The sequence below is a fragment of the Amphiura filiformis genome, chromosome 2, assembly GCF_039555335.1.
Source record: "Amphiura filiformis chromosome 2, Afil_fr2py, whole genome shotgun sequence".
Lineage (NCBI taxonomy): Eukaryota > Metazoa > Echinodermata > Ophiuroidea > Amphilepidida > Amphiuridae > Amphiura > Amphiura filiformis.
Window position 1 is genome coordinate 70,689,601 of NC_092629.1, and position 16,583 is coordinate 70,706,183.

General features: G+C 35.5%; 1 long non-coding RNA gene across 1 annotated transcript in view; it reads left to right on the top strand.

Annotated features, from left to right (window-relative positions):
* The window catches only part of LOC140136786 (uncharacterized), a 67,224-nt gene that overhangs the window by 28,665 nt on the left and 21,976 nt on the right, over window positions 1-16,583 (top strand). The window lies entirely within an intron of this gene.

Sequence of the window (16,583 nt, forward strand, 5' to 3'; positions counted from 1 at the left end):
AACATCCAAGACAGCCTTGACCTCCAAAAAGATATTGATCGCTTGTGTAAGTGGGAAAAGCGTTGGCAGATGAAGTTTAACAAGTCCAAATGCTACGCTATGAACATCACCCATAAGAAAAATTTGCTCCAGACAAGTTATAAGATGGGTGATACCATCTTAGAAACAGTGACAAATCACACCTACTTGGGAGTAGAAATAAACAATAAATTGAGCTGGGCAAACCATATTCAAAAAGTCACATCAAAAGGAAACCAAATTCTTGGTTTGCTGCGTAGAAACCTCTACAGCTGTTCAGCTGAAGTGAAATCCGTGGCATACAAAACTTTAGTTAGGCCGCGGTTAGAGTACTGCGCATCAATCTGGGATCCATATCAGAAAGACTACAAACTCCAGTTAGAAGGGGTTCAACGTCGTGCCGCCAGATTTGTTTTAAACAATAACAAGAGGAAGGAGAGTGTCACTAAAATGCTTTCTCAACTTGAATGGGAGCCTCTGGAACACCGTAGAGCAGCCCAGAGGCTAACACTTCTGTACAAGTCTGTCAACAAGTTAATTGCCGTCGACACCAGTCATTACCAATCCAAAGTTCAAGGGGTCACCACAAGAAAACAAGCTTCCACTGCATTTGTCAAAATACCTGCGCTTAAAGACTGTTACAAATATTCGCTATTCCCAAGAACATTTGCCGAATGGAATAGATTATCACCCGATGTTCGGGAGGCACCATCTTTAGGAACTTTCAAGACAAAACTTCAGGCAGTCAATATTGGGGACGTCATCAAGCTGCCTCATTTCAAAAACTAATCGTCATCTGCTCAGTCGCGCCTGCATTATACATCCCACGATTGAGGAGATTATGCAGTAACCACCAGAAGCAGAAATGATTTTTAGTTTTAGAAATTGGCAAATTATTTAAAATTGATATTTTTTTATTTTTCATATTTAACAGTACTTGAAGTAAAATTGACAATGATATGTACGTAAATTTTATAGCTGGGAGGAAAAGCCGATGATCATTTGAAAATTTTGAACTTTCGTTTTGCAGATACACATTTTCCCCCAAAAGACCTTAAATTTTTAGGTCTTTTTGGAATATAATTTAATACGAAAAGTCAAAATGTTCAAATGTTCATCGGCATTTCGACAGAAATGTTCTGACAAAATTTACGATTTACATTTTCCTTTGGACAAAATGAACCCCATTTTGGCCCGTTTCGTATTACAATGCCTAATTGTCGCTTGGGTTACAGTTGTGATTACAGTTGTGGGGGAGGGATGTCTTCAATCCGATGCGGTGACGAGGCAGGGGTGGCAGTCATGTTGCCATGCCCAGGTGCCAGCAAAAGGTAAATCAGGCCATACAACCCCCTGAGAAAATGGTCTAGCGACGGCCCAGGCTGCCCGGGCCATCCATTATACTATAGAGCTCCATAGTTAAAGGCCCATTCAGTGATTTTATCATCAAAATTCAGATTTTGGTACCTTTGTCATTGTCATAGTAGATGTGCTAACATAGCCTGCTAGTGGTTCAGTCGAAAGCCGTGTATTTTTATATATCCTTCACTTTTAAGCTATTTATAAACAATTTTATTTTTTACACTTTCGCTGGCATCACTGAATGGGACTTTAAGTGGTCAAGTATGTGGTTTTCGTTACTTTTACTTCATGATTGCAACTTAAGATGGACAAAAAACCTTTCTAATTAATGAATACTATTTCATAAAGTTTGGCAAAGAATAAATAAATCCAAATTTAAATTTGACCAAAATCACGTTTTATTTCAATACTTTGAGTCAATGTGAAGAAGCGTCGATGTATTATTTCGACGTATGAGTTATAATTATTTTTGTCATGTTCACGACACAACCGTGATATGTTACCTGTTTCAACCATCGAGGTACCCCAAGTGTGATAGATTATGCATTATGTAGTTCCAACATATTAAATGATATTGAATATTTCCGTGTTCATGATTTAACACCATCCTCCATTCATTGTATGATATCTTGTACTGTAAAGTCAAATTGGTGTACCTACAATGACATCTTTGCTGAAGAAACTCCTCTTCATGTGCTTCCTGATCAGTTTATATGGAACACTCACGCTTTACAGGCATGGAAAGATTTTATTAGAAACCCAGATGCTGAATCATTTGTTAAGTCATTCACCCAAAACGTTCAAATTGACAATTTTTCAGATACTTCTGAGGAATTACGTAGTAATAAAGTCGTAGATAACTTTTACGATCTTATTGAAAACATGGGCAATTCAGCGGGCTTAGTAAAAGGCAAGAAGTGTTCTTCTGATAAATTACATAAATGTCGTAAACGCAAAGATGGTAAATGGTATGATAAGGATTGTAAACTGTCATTTCGTCAACTGCAAAGTTTGGCTCGTAATATTAAGAAACAACCATCTAACATGTTTTTAATTCATAAGTTCCGTTATATGAAAAAGCAATACAAGAAATTGCTTAATATGAAAAAACAGAGTTTCCGTGATAACATTTTTGATATGCTAGATAATATGCAGGAAAATAATCCTAAAGCATTTTGGAACTTATATGATGATTTATGCAGTAGTTCTCACACTGATTCTACTAATCCTATCAGTCCAAAAAAATGGTTAGATCATTTCTCAACACTGATGAACAGAAATATCGTACACAGTGATAAAGATTTTGAGGCCTCTTTAAACAGCCTCTGGGATCATTATGACTTCTCGGATAATGAATTAAATTTTAACATAACTCCAGATGAAGTCATTAAAGCAGGTCTGAAACTGAAGAACAACAAAGCACCAGGAGTTGATGGTATAAGAAACGAAATGTTAAAAGAAGGTATTCATATTCTTGCACCTGCTTTATGCATACTATTTAACACAATTTATACTAGCGGTAAATTTCCATCAAGATGGAGATTAAGTACACTGACTGTTCTTCATAAGAAAGGTGATAAAACAGATCCAGGAAACTATCGTGGTATAGCAGTGTCCAGTAATCTATGCAAATTATTTTGCTTAGTTTTACATAATCGTCTTGTTTTATTTACAGATAAATACAAGACCATTCCAACTGAACAAATTGGTTTCAGAAAGGGTAGCCGTACGAGTGATCACATTCTCGTTCTTAAATCTCTTATCGACAAATACTTGAACCAAAGCTTGAACTCAGTAAAGTCAAAACTTTTTGTTTGTTTTATTGACTTCTCAAAAGCCTTTGACACCGTATGGAGAAGCGCACTGTTATATAAACTGATGCAGGCTGGAATAGGTGGTCACTTGATTAATATTATCCGTGATATGTACTCTTCAGTCAATTTTGCTGTAAAATATGATAGTAAGTTAACCGACACGTTTTATACAACAGTTGAGTCAAACAGGGATGTATTCTTAGCCCAATGTTTTTTAATATTTTTACCAGTGACATTCCAAAAATATTTGACAATTCATGTGATCCAGTATTGCTTGATAAATATCGTCTATCTTGTATAATGTATGCTGACGATCTTGTCATTCTTTCTGAAAGTGCTCAAGGTCTCCAACAAGCACTTGATAATCTAAATAATTATTGTTTAAAATGGAAGCTTTCTGTAAATATTAACAAGTCTAACGTCATGATCTTTAATAAAAAAGGTCATCTCATTCGAAACTTCACATTTACTTATGGCAATACTGATCTTAAAATAACTAATGAATACTGCTACTTGGGTGTTATTTTCACACCATCAGGTTCATTTCAAAATGCTATGGTTAGGCTGAAAGATAAAGCTTTAAAAGCATATTTTAAAGTTCGTGAAAACCTTTATAGCAACTCTTATAAGTGCAGCTCTACATTATTCCGTACTCTCATTCAACCAATCTTAAGTTACGGCAGTGAAATATGGGTGCCTTATTTATGTAAAAACATTAATGATACTAATTTTGTAAATATTTGTGATAAGCCTCCTGGCGAAAATGTACATATAAAATTTTGTAAAACAGTACTGGGTGTTCATAAGAAAGCTACAAATAATGCTGTACGTGGAGAATTGGGAAGTTACCCCATTCTCATTACTATGATTGCTTTAGCTATAAAATATTGGTGGAAACTTAATTTAAACTGCATGTTAGGTTCAACCTCTCTTGTAACAAAGGCTCTGATTGATAACAGGAAACTAAACACCTTTTCTTGGTCCACCGGAATTATGAATGTTTTGAAACTGATTGATAAATATGACATATGGAATAGACCTACCATGATTAATAAGGCTAATTTTAACACATTAATTGTAGATAGTCTAAAAACTGTTTATAATAATTCATGGTTAAATGTTGTAAAAACCATCAGACTAAACTTCGAACTTATTGTCAATTCAAGCGTTCATTTTCATTAGAAAATTATGTTACATTATTAAAACGTAGGCATAGATCTACTTTTTGTAAACTTAGAATTAGTTGTCATAAATTAAGGATTGAAATGGATAGATATGTTTCACCTAAATTGCCTCCAGAACGGAGAATTTGTAAATATTGTAATCTCAATGAAATTGAGGACGAATTTCATTTCATTATGAAATGTTCCTTATATAACGATATCCGTAATAGATTTATGACGTTAATAGATGATATTTTTGTTACAAACAATTTAACTGAAAATGATAAGTTTCTTCTTATCTTGGGTGCCAATGATTTTGACACCACCAATGCAGTTGCCAATTTCATTTATACTGCATTTGAAAAACGGGATTTAAATAATAGGCCTATGCCTAGTTAATTTATATTATATTCTTTATAGTTGTAAACTGTATTGTTCTTGTACTTTATTTGTATTATATATATCGTATTATTATATATGTTTTGACCATATCTTGTTGTAAGATGAATGTCAATAAAATCTGATTCTGATTCTGATTCTGTTGGTTCCATATCCCATAGCTTTCAAAACGATATAATTATGGATTTGATTCAAAGCTATATATGTGACGTGTCTCATGTCAAAAGGAGACACTTTTGGGCAGGATCGTAAATGGGGATATAGACAAAAATTTGCCCGGGGATTATTTTATCACAATTTGGGTTTTGTTGCGAATTTGTGATGTTATTAATGTTTAAAATATTATCTGATAGTTTCAGACCGGAATATAACTGGCATCTTGTATTTTATGAGACATTTTCCAAGGCAATTCCTACTCTCAACATTGTCAATAATATTCTTAAAAGCCGATATCTCAATTTCCAATTTTATAATACCATAACTTACGAACTCAATATCTTAGCTTAGGAATGTCCGATTTCATTGGGGAAAACGGCGTTGTGGAGCAAAATATCTCTATATTTAAGATATGTAAAAACCTCAAAATTAAAAACCTGCCCAAAAGTGTCTCCTTTTGACATGACACATCACATATTTGTGCAGCATTTTATTTAGATTCGTTGGTAACTCAATTACATTGAAGTCTCCGTCATTCTCAGTAACGATACCATAAAAAGGCTAAGCAAAACATTCCAACATGCTCTTAAACAACTAAACAGAAGCAACACGAGATGCTGCATTAATCATAATGGAAATTCCTCTTAATGATATGCAACATTAATGTTATTTAAGTGCATATTTGCAAACGTTTCGTGAGAATCGACCATATAGCTACTTCATCAACACCATATCAGCAGTAGATAGCTTCGTCATCAACGCAATATCAACAGTAGATAGCTACTTCATCAACAACATACCAGCAGTAAATAGCTACTTCCACCATATAAGCAGTAGATAGCTACTTCATCAATACCATATCAGCAGTAGATATTTCATCAACAGCATACCAGCAGTAGATAGCTACTTCATCAACACCAATATCAGCAGTAAATAGCTACGTCATCAACACCACACCAGCAGTAGATAGGTACTTCATCAACACCATATCAGCAGTAGATAGCTACTTCATCAACACCATATCAGCAGTAGATAGCTACTTCATCAACACCATATCAGCAGTAGATAGCTACTTCATCAACACCATACCAGCAGTAGATAGCTACTTCATCAACCTCATATCAGCAGTCGATAGCTACTTCATCCACAGTGTGGATTCCACACCATATCAGCAGTACTAGCTACTTCATCAATACCATACCAGCAGTAGATAGCTACTTCATCAACACCATACCAGGAGTAGATAGCTACTTCATCCACACCATATCAGCAGTAGATAGCTACTTCATCAACACCATATCAGCAGTACATAGCTACTTCATCAACACCATATCTGCAGTAGATAGCTATTTCATCAACACCATACCAGCAGTAGATAGCTACGTCAGCAACACCATATCAGCAGTAGATAGCTACTTCATCGTAACGTAAATCACGGAGAAAAAATCAGATCAGATATCTTGACAGCCTTAAAAAAAATAATAAAAAGTGCCGACCAATCTTTCATAAGATAATAATATACATATTATCATGGGGAAGAAAATGAGTGCGACTGCCCACCCCCTGAACGAAACATATGCATTTAATTGTGGGCTCGTCCCTTGCAGTTGTGAAGCTATATTTTTGTGACTTTTTGCTTGCCCCTTGACAAATATCCCACGCTACTCGCACTGAGGGTTGAGTGGGTGATGGGATGAGAAGGTACGTTAATGAGTGAGTGAGAAATGCGAAGTCATCCCGCTTATCCGCTCAGAGTTACGCGCGAAGCGCGCAACAATTTGCCATCAACACCTTCAGACACGAACGGGACACTTTCACTCAGTGGAATAAATCACCAAACATGCCATAAAAAATCCTCTTGGTGAAACAATTCATCACGTTTGCCTTCTTTTCAGGGGAGTAAAGTCTGAGCTGAATACAAGTAATTACAAAAGAAGACAAATTTGTATTTGTGGCAGAACAGAAAGGTCCTGTAGGGATTTTGCGAGGGTGTCCCATTTGATAGACGTAAAAAATGGTGGGTATTAAGCGCATGAACAATAATTGTACATTGGTTTAAAGAACCCTTTTTTCTGGAGGATGCCATATAGGGGATAAAAGAAGGTTCTTTAAGGGTAGACGAGGTATTGTTGGTCGGAGCAACCTAAAAATCGATTTTCATTATCTAGATCAATATATTATTGAAAAATAACACCTTGATGTTTTGCAAAAGTTCATTCTACAAATCGTATACTTTGCAAACTTGCTTAATTTATTGTTGCTAATGAGTTATGTACGTTTTACAAAAGTGTTGTTGTTTCAGGCCTCTTTACAACATAACTCAAGAACCGCAGCACCTATAAAAGTATATTTGTGTTATTTTAATTCTTCTACACACTCGCTATGAATTGAGCAATGCAGTTTTTGCCGAAGCTCACTACCATTCGTAAGATGCTGTGAACTACCAAATCACAACAGTTTAAAATAATGAATAACCTTAAGGCTTTTTAGAACCTTTTTTGCTGGTTATGTTATGTAAAGTTGTTTTGTTTTGTGAATTTCATTTGATTTTAGGGAAAGGCTAACTTTCAGGCCTTTTTGGTTTCCCAACATTTTCCGCCATATGTATTGCGTTTGTAATTTTTTGATGTCTTTTGTTGAAATGATTTAGATTTTTATGGAAATAAAAAAGAAATATGAATGAATAGCAGCAGTGGATAGCTACGTCATCATCATCATCATATCAGCAGCGGATAGCTATACGTCATCATCACCATATCAGCAGCAGATAGCTACTTCATCAACACCATATCAGCAGCAGATAGCTACTTCCTCAACACCATATCAGCAGCAGATAGCTACTTCATCAATACCATATCAGCAGTAGATGGCTACTTCATCAACACCATATCAGCAATAGATAGCTACTTCATCAACACCAATATCAGCAGTAGATAGCTACTTCATCAACACCATATCAGCAGTAGATAGCTACTTCATCAACACCATATCAGCAGTAGATAGCTACTTCATCAACACCATATTAGTGGTAGATAGCTACTTCATCAATACCATTATCAACAGTAGATAGTTACTTCATCAATACCCATATCAGCAGTAGATAGCTACTTCATCAATACCATATCAGTAGTAGATGGCTACTTCATCAACACCATATCAGCAGTAGATAGCTACTTCATCAACACGATATCAGCAGTAGATAGCTACTTCATCAATAACATATCAGCAGTTGATAGCGCCCTTCATCAATACCATATCAGCACTTAGATAGCTAATTTATCAGCACCATATCAGCAGTAGATAGCCACTTCTTGAAAACCATATCAGCAGTAGATAGCTACTTAACCAATACCATATCAGTAGTAGATAGCTACTTCATTAACACCATATCAGCAGTAGATAGCTACTACTTCATCAATACCATATCAGCAGTAGATAGCTACTTCGGCAACACCGTATCAGAAGTAGGTAGTCACTTCATGAGCACAATATCAGCAGTAGATAGCTATTTCATCAATACCATATCAGCAGTTGATAGCGCCCTTCATCAATACCATATCAGCACTTAGATAGCTACTTTATCAGCACCATATCAGCAGTAGATAGCTACTACTTCATTAATACCATATCAGCAGTAGATAGCTACTTCATCAACACCATATCAGCAGTAGATAGCTACTTCATCAACATCATTATCAGCAGTAGATAGCTACTTCTTCAATAACATATCAGCAGTAGATAGCTATTTCACCAATACCATATCAGTAGTAGATAGCTACTTCACCATCACCATATCAGCAGTAGGTGGATATTTCACCAATACCATATCAGCAGTAGATGGCTACTTCATCAATACTATATCAGCAGTTACTGTAGATAGCTATTTCATCAATACCATATCAGCAGTTGATAACGCCCTTCATCAATACCATATCAGCAGTAGATAACTACTTCATCAACACCATATCAGCAGTAGATAAATACTTCATCAATACCATATCAGCAGTAGATAGCCACTTCTTGAAAACCATATCAGCAGTAGATATCTACTTAACCAATACCATATCAGCAGTAGATAGCTACTTCATTAACACCATATCAGCAGTAGATAGCTACTACTTCATCAATACCATATCAGCAGTAGATAGATACTTCATCAATACCATATCAGCAGTAGATAGCTACTTCGGCAACACCATATCAGAAGTAGGTAGTCACTTCATGAGCACCATATCAGCAGTAGATAGCTATTTGATCAATACCATATCAGTAGTAGATAGCTACTTCAACAATACCATTATCAACAGTAGATAGTTACTTCATCAACACCATATTAGTGGTAGATAGCTACTTCATCAATACCCATATCAGCAGTAGATAGCTACTTCATCAATACCATATCAGTAGTAGATGGCTACTTCATCAACACCATATCAGCAGTAGATAGCTACTTCATCAACACCATATCAGTAGTAGATAGCTATGCCTTTTTGTTTTATTATGTGTCTTACTTTCTTACTTTATTGTTTCTTGCTTTACTGAACATTTTCCTCAGGACTGTTGTTGATAAATAAGTGAAGAGATTTCATACTTCTAGTCCAATAAAACAGTACTCACTGTGGACGTTTCGAAGTCTTGCAGACTTCTTTTTCAACACTGATGTTGTTGTGATGATCTTCTGTTTACCGCGGTAAACAGAAGATCATCACAACAACATCAGTGTTGAAAAAGAAGTCTGCAAGACTTCGAAACGTCCACAGTGAGTACTGTTTTATTGGACTAGAAGTATGAAATCTCTTCACTTATGTTTCTTGCTTTCTTTTTATTGACAACATAAGTCATTTCTCTTTTTGGAATAAACGGTAGCCCTGAAAAGGGCTGTTTAGTTTGTCTTGGGTTCTTTTGAAGTGAGTTTACTTTGCTGCTCTGCCCTCTACCTGGTTGCCTCCTTGACGAATACAGGTTTCATCCCCAGTTCTCATTGCATCAATTGCCTTGCGTACCAAGCTTGTGCGCCGGATACTTGCGAATATAGCAGTAATACGTTTGCAAAGATCTTGGATTTTGCCACAAATGAAGAAATCAAGTAGTGTGAGGTCTGGTGATCTTGTAGGGCACTCCACAGCATGACCCATCCCAACCACTCTGTTTGCTATCCGTGGACAGAGTGAAAAACGGATACTTTTCTTTAAAAGGTCATATCTTCAAAATTTGTGAGCCGATTGAAATAATTGTTTTGGTTTATTAAAGCTAACAATTAAAGATTTCTTTATATACCAAAATATATTTAATCCCCTTTTCAGAAGTAGGCGAAAAAGAGGGCGCAATGAGGGGCCTATTTTTTTGGGACACCCTGTAGCTACTTCATCAACACCATATCACTTCTTGAAAACCATATCAGCAGTAGATAGCTACTTAACCAATACCATATCAGTAGTAGATAGCTACTTCATTAACACCATATCAGCAGTAGATAGCTACTACTTCATCAATACCATATCAGCAGTAGATAGCTACTTCATCAACACCATATCAGCAGTAGATAGCTACTTCATCAATACCATATCAGAAGTAGATAGCTACTTCATGAACATCATATCAGCAGTAGATAACTACTTCATCAACACCATATCAGCAGTAGATAGTTACTTCATCAATACCCATATCAGCAGTAGATAGCCACTTCATTAACACCATATACATAGGAATGTCTGTACTAATGAGACCAATACGTATATCCTTACTTCTTAATTGCTCGATATATTGACCATTGAGTCAATAAATTAAGTGAGGGATGAGTTAGGGGTTAGTGGTGATTCCACTAGAAGCATATGATCTGGGGTTGGCAGGGACGTAGCCATGGGGTGGGGGAACTGCCCCGGAATAAAATGGGGGACAGTAAAGACTAAAATGTCCTTAAAATGACTATAAGATGGACAAATGGGACGAAAATGTAGGGTTTAATTATGGGCCCGTCCCTTTTTGCAGTTGTAGAGCCATATTTTGCCTCTAAAAACTACGGTGTGAGCTTTTCCCTTTTTTGCTTGTAGGTTTTTGTAAAGAAGATCCTAAAGAAATGCACGCCAACGTGCACTTGCCCCTGGAAATCCCATGCCACTTCATCAACACCATATCAGCATTAGATAGTTATTTCATCAGCACCATATCAGCAGTATATAGGTACTCCATCAATACCCATATCAGCAGTAGATAGCTATTTCATCAATACCATATCAGCAGTAGATAGCTATTTCATCAATACCATATCAGCAGTAGATAGCTATTTAATGAACACTATATCAGCTGTAGATAGCTACTTCATCAACACCATATCAGCAGTAGATAGCTACTTCATCAATACCGTGTCAGCAGTAGATAGCTACATCATCAACACAATATCAGCAGTAGATAGCTACTTCATCAACACCATATCAGCAGTAGATATTTGCTTCATTAACACTACATCAGCAGTAGATAGCTATTTCATCAATACCTTATCAGCAGTAGATAGCTACGTAATTAACACTATATCAGCAGTAGATAGCTACTTCATTAACACCATATCAGCAGTAGATAGCTACTTCATCAATACCATATCAGCAGTATATAGCTACTCCATCAATACCCATATCAGCAGTCGATAGCTACTTCATCAATACCATATCAGCAGTAGATAGCTACTTCATCAACACAATATCAGCAGCAGAAAGCTAATTCATCAATACCATATCAACAGTAGATCAATACCACTTCATCAACACTATATCAACAGTAGATAGCTACTTCATCAATACCATGTCAGAAGTAGATAGCTACCGGTACTTCAACAACACAATATCAGCAGTAGATAGCTACTTCATGAACACCATTATAGCTACTTAATCAACACTAAATCAGCAGTAGATATAGCAAACACAAACACGTTTTTAAAACGTTTTAAATAAGTTATATTTTGGCTTTTGGTTTAGGTAAAAACGTTTTAATAACATTAAAATGTCGGGTTATAAAAAGGTCATGATAACCTTTTAAAACGTTTTGTATGAAAACACATTACAACAATAGTTTTAAATGTTTTCAAAAAATGTTATTGTAAACTATTTTTGCAAACATTTTTGCCAAATATTGTGTCAATACTTAAATAACATTGTGTTAAAATGTTTGAACCCAGCAAACACAGAAATGTTCTTAAAATGTTTTTTTCAAAACCTTTTAATAACATTTAAATGTCGGGTTATATAAAGGTCATGAAAACGTTTTTACAACGTTATTGAAAATATTTTGGTGAAACATTGTTCGCAAAATATTTGTTCAACCCAAAAATAACATTCTGTTTCGATGTTTTGTATCAAGTTTTCAAGAATGTTTTTGGAATGTTATTAAAACGTTTTATATCCTTTATATAACCCGACATTTAAACGTTTTCTGTAAAACATTTTTGTTTGCTGAGCAGTAGCTTATCAAAAAATGTTTTTTAAGGTTATGAAAACGTTTTATACTCTTAATATACCCTTTATATACACCGACATTTAAACGTTTTCTGACAACCTTTTATAACCTTTTGCGAATGATGTCGAAAACGTTTTGTGTTTGCTGGGTAGCTACTTCGTTAACACCATATCAGCAGTAGGTAGCTACTTCACCAATACCATATCTGCAGTATATAGCTACTCCATCAATACCCATATCAGCGGTAGATAGCTACTTCATCAATACCATATCAGCAGTAGATATAGCTACTTCATCAACACAATATAAGCAGTAGATAGCTACGGTACTTCATCAACACCATATCAGCAGTAGATAGCTACTTCATCCATACCATATCCGCAGTAGATCAATACCACTTCATCAACACCATATCAGCAGTAGATAGCTACTTCATTAATACCATGTCAGCAGTAGATAGCTATTTCATCAACACAATATCAGCAGTAGATAGCTACTTCATGAACACCATATCAGCAGTAGATATTTGCTTCATTAACACTATATCAGCAGTAGATAGCTATTTCATCAATATCATATCAGCAGTAGATAGCTACTTAAACCATTGCTGTGACGTCAGTCTATTCAATAAACTGTAGAATATTTTCTACGAATCAACACTTTTCTGCACGAATCTACAGTTAAGTGTGGATTCGTACAGAGAAGTGTGGATTCGTACTAAACAATCTAATAGAATTACGGCTGTTTCTAAATTAAGTGATAGGAAAAGGAACATTATCATGAACAAATAAAATAAAATGAACAACATTCAAAAATTATGAAACCATTTTACACTAAAGAATACAAAAGTACATGCGCTGATCTTACGTTTTCCAAAATTATATAGCCTATACCGAGCTTTTGTATAGGCCTACAAACATGACAAAATTGTATTGTAAAATAACAACGCAAATTTGGCATTTTTAGTGTAACTTGGCCATTACACTTTCATTTGTGTTATAAATCTATTATTCCACCAAGATTTGCATAGGCCTATGCAGGGACTGGCATTTGAAATTTTCAGGAGAGCATTAAATAGCTTTTCTGGGCCATCAAGGAGAGCTGTTCGGAGCATTTATAATAGAATGTAGGAACAGAATGGTTCACTAAGGAGAGTAAAAACACTCTCCAATATCAGATTTAAGGAGAGCATTAGGAGAGTAATTGCTCTTGCTCTCCTCAAAAGGCAGTCGCTGCCTATATGTTCTGTTTTTTTCTACTTATTTTAATTAAAAATGTATCTTTTGTCGGTTTTTTCTTTCCTTTTATGTTCTTTTTTCTTTTTCTTCCTTTTCATTTCAGTCGCTTACATGTTTTTTATTTAGGAAACTTTGCTACATAATACACATTCTGTATCAATGCATTTAGGCCTATGTATTTATTTGTTTATTTATTTGTTTGTTTTGCACATGTTTAGTAATGATAAAAGCCACCGTAGATCTATTTTCTGTTTAATTTTTATTTGTCTTTCGTGTACAAACTGCATTTTGTTTCATCTGGTGGTATTTTGGCACGCTTGAATATTTACTTATATCGATCAGTAGGCCTATCCGATAATTAAATATTATAATGTTAGCATGGTTATAGGGACACGCCATTTGATTTCCAGGGGCTGGAAGTTGAGGTCGAGGCTTTTTTTCCGTGTCGAAGGCGGCGAAGTTTTGTTGTGGTTTCTTTTTTGTTTGTTTGTTTTTTGCTGCTGCTGAAATTCAGGGACAGTAGGTATTATTAATAGGACCAACCAAATAAAACGAATTCTTCCTCTGTTTACACATTTAAAATGGACATATGCCTACCTTTGTTCGGCTAAATGTAGAATCATGTTTTAGGTCCTTTTCCCTTTTCGAAAGACATCTTCAAAACAAATCCCATGAATCAACAATATATCCTTTGAATGATTCCATCGAAAAATTGCAATTATCCAAATTACTATGAATACGGGATGCATTTCAACGAAGATAACAAGTTTCCATAATTGCATGGTTGTTCCTAAACCGAACACTCGATTTACGGAAGAATAGTTTCATTGCTTTGTATCCTTTCTTCTGAGTATTTTCGATAATTTCCATATGGCAAATAACTGCAAATCATCATGAAGATAGGACATCCTTCATCTTCAATAAAATCGTGTGTAGTAATATACAGAACACAGCACAGGTCTAGCTATCTTCAGGTGTAACACTGCAATGATTTTGTTATTGGCCATTTGATATGAACCCGTGACTATTATGGCAATTTTCCTTGTTATTAAAAACAGAGACCTATAAACGCATCTACTTCAGTACTATACATCAGAAGTGCATGGTATAAACAACTATTGATTGTCTAATTATGTACGAATCTACAGATATAGAAATTACAGGTGTGAGATACTTTGTAAATGTATATAATATATCAATAATACGAATCAACAGATAAAGAAATTACAATGGAACAATGTAATGTTTGCTTTTTCCATTTATTATTACTAGTAACTTACGAATCCACAGTTTTAGAAAATATTAAGTTGTTAGTATAAAGCAATGGTTTAAGTCAGAGAATACACTCAAAACTGTTGATTCTTGAAAATAATCCACTCGGCTAACGCCTCGTGGATTATTATTCAAGAATCAACAGTTCTTCGTGTATTCTCCTTAACATAATCAACACCATATCAGCAGTAGATAGCTATTTCATTAACACCATATCAGCAGTTGATAGCTACTTCATCAATACCATATCAACAGTAGATGGCTACTTCATCAACACAATATCAGCAGTAGATGCTACTTCATGAACACAATATCAGCAGTAGATAGCTACTTCATCAATACCATATCAACAGTAGATAGCCACTTCATCAACACAATATCAGCAGTAGATAGCTACTTCATCAACACCATATCAGCAGTAGATAGCTACTTCATGAACACCATATCAGCAGTAGATATTTGCTTCATTAACACTATATCAGCAGTAGATAGCTATTTCATCAATACCATATCAGCAGTAGATAGCTACATAATCAACACCATATCAGCAGTAGATAGCTACTTCATCAATACCATATCAGCAGTAGATAGCCACTTCATCAACACCATATCAGCAGTAGATAGCTAATTCATCAACACCATATCAGCAGTAGATAGCTACTTCATCAACACCATATCAGCAGTAGATAGTTACTTCATCAACACCATATCAGCAGTAGATAGCTACTTCATCAACACCATATCAGCAGTAGATAGCTACTTCATCAACAACATATCAGCAGTAGATAGCTACTTCATCAACACCATATCAGCAGTAGATAGCTACTTCATCAACACCATATCAGCAGTAGATAGCTACTTCATCAACACCATATCAGCAGTAGATAGCTACTTCATCAACACCATATCAGCAGTAGATAGTTACTTCATTAACACCATATCAGCAGTAGATAGCTACTTCATCAACGCCATATCAGCAGTAGATAGCTACTTCATCAACACCATATCAGCAGTAGATAGCTACTTCATCAACACCATATCAGCAGTAGATAGCTACTTCATCAACACCATATCAGCAGTAGATAGCTACTTCATCAACACCATATCAGCAGTAGATAGTTACTTCATTAACACCATATCAGCAGTAGATAGCTACTTCATCAACGCCATATCAGCAGTAGATAGCTACTTCATCAACACCATATCAGCAGTAGATAGCTACTTCATCAACACCATATCAGCAGTAGATAGTTACTTCATTAACACCATATCAGCAGTAGATAGCTACTTCATCTAAACCATATACATAGGAAATACTAATGAGACCAATACGTATATCCTTCTTAATTGCTCGATATATTGACCATTGAGTCAATAAACTAAGTGAGGGATGAGTTAGGGGGAGTGGTGATTCCACTAGTAGTAGCATAGGATCTGGGGGAACTTTTCAGGGATAAAATGGGGACAGCAGAGATGAAAGTGTCCTTAAAAATTAATGACTATAAGATAGGGCAAAAATGGACAAATGGGACGAACATTTAGGGTTTAATTATAGGCCAGTCCCTCCTTGCAGTTGCCATGGTTGCGGAGCTATATTTTGCGTCTAAAAACTACGGTGTGAGCTTTTTCCTTTTTTGCTTGTAGGTTTTTTGTAAAGAAGATGTGCCCCAACGTGCACTTGACCCTGGAAATCCCATGCCACTCGCACTGAGTAA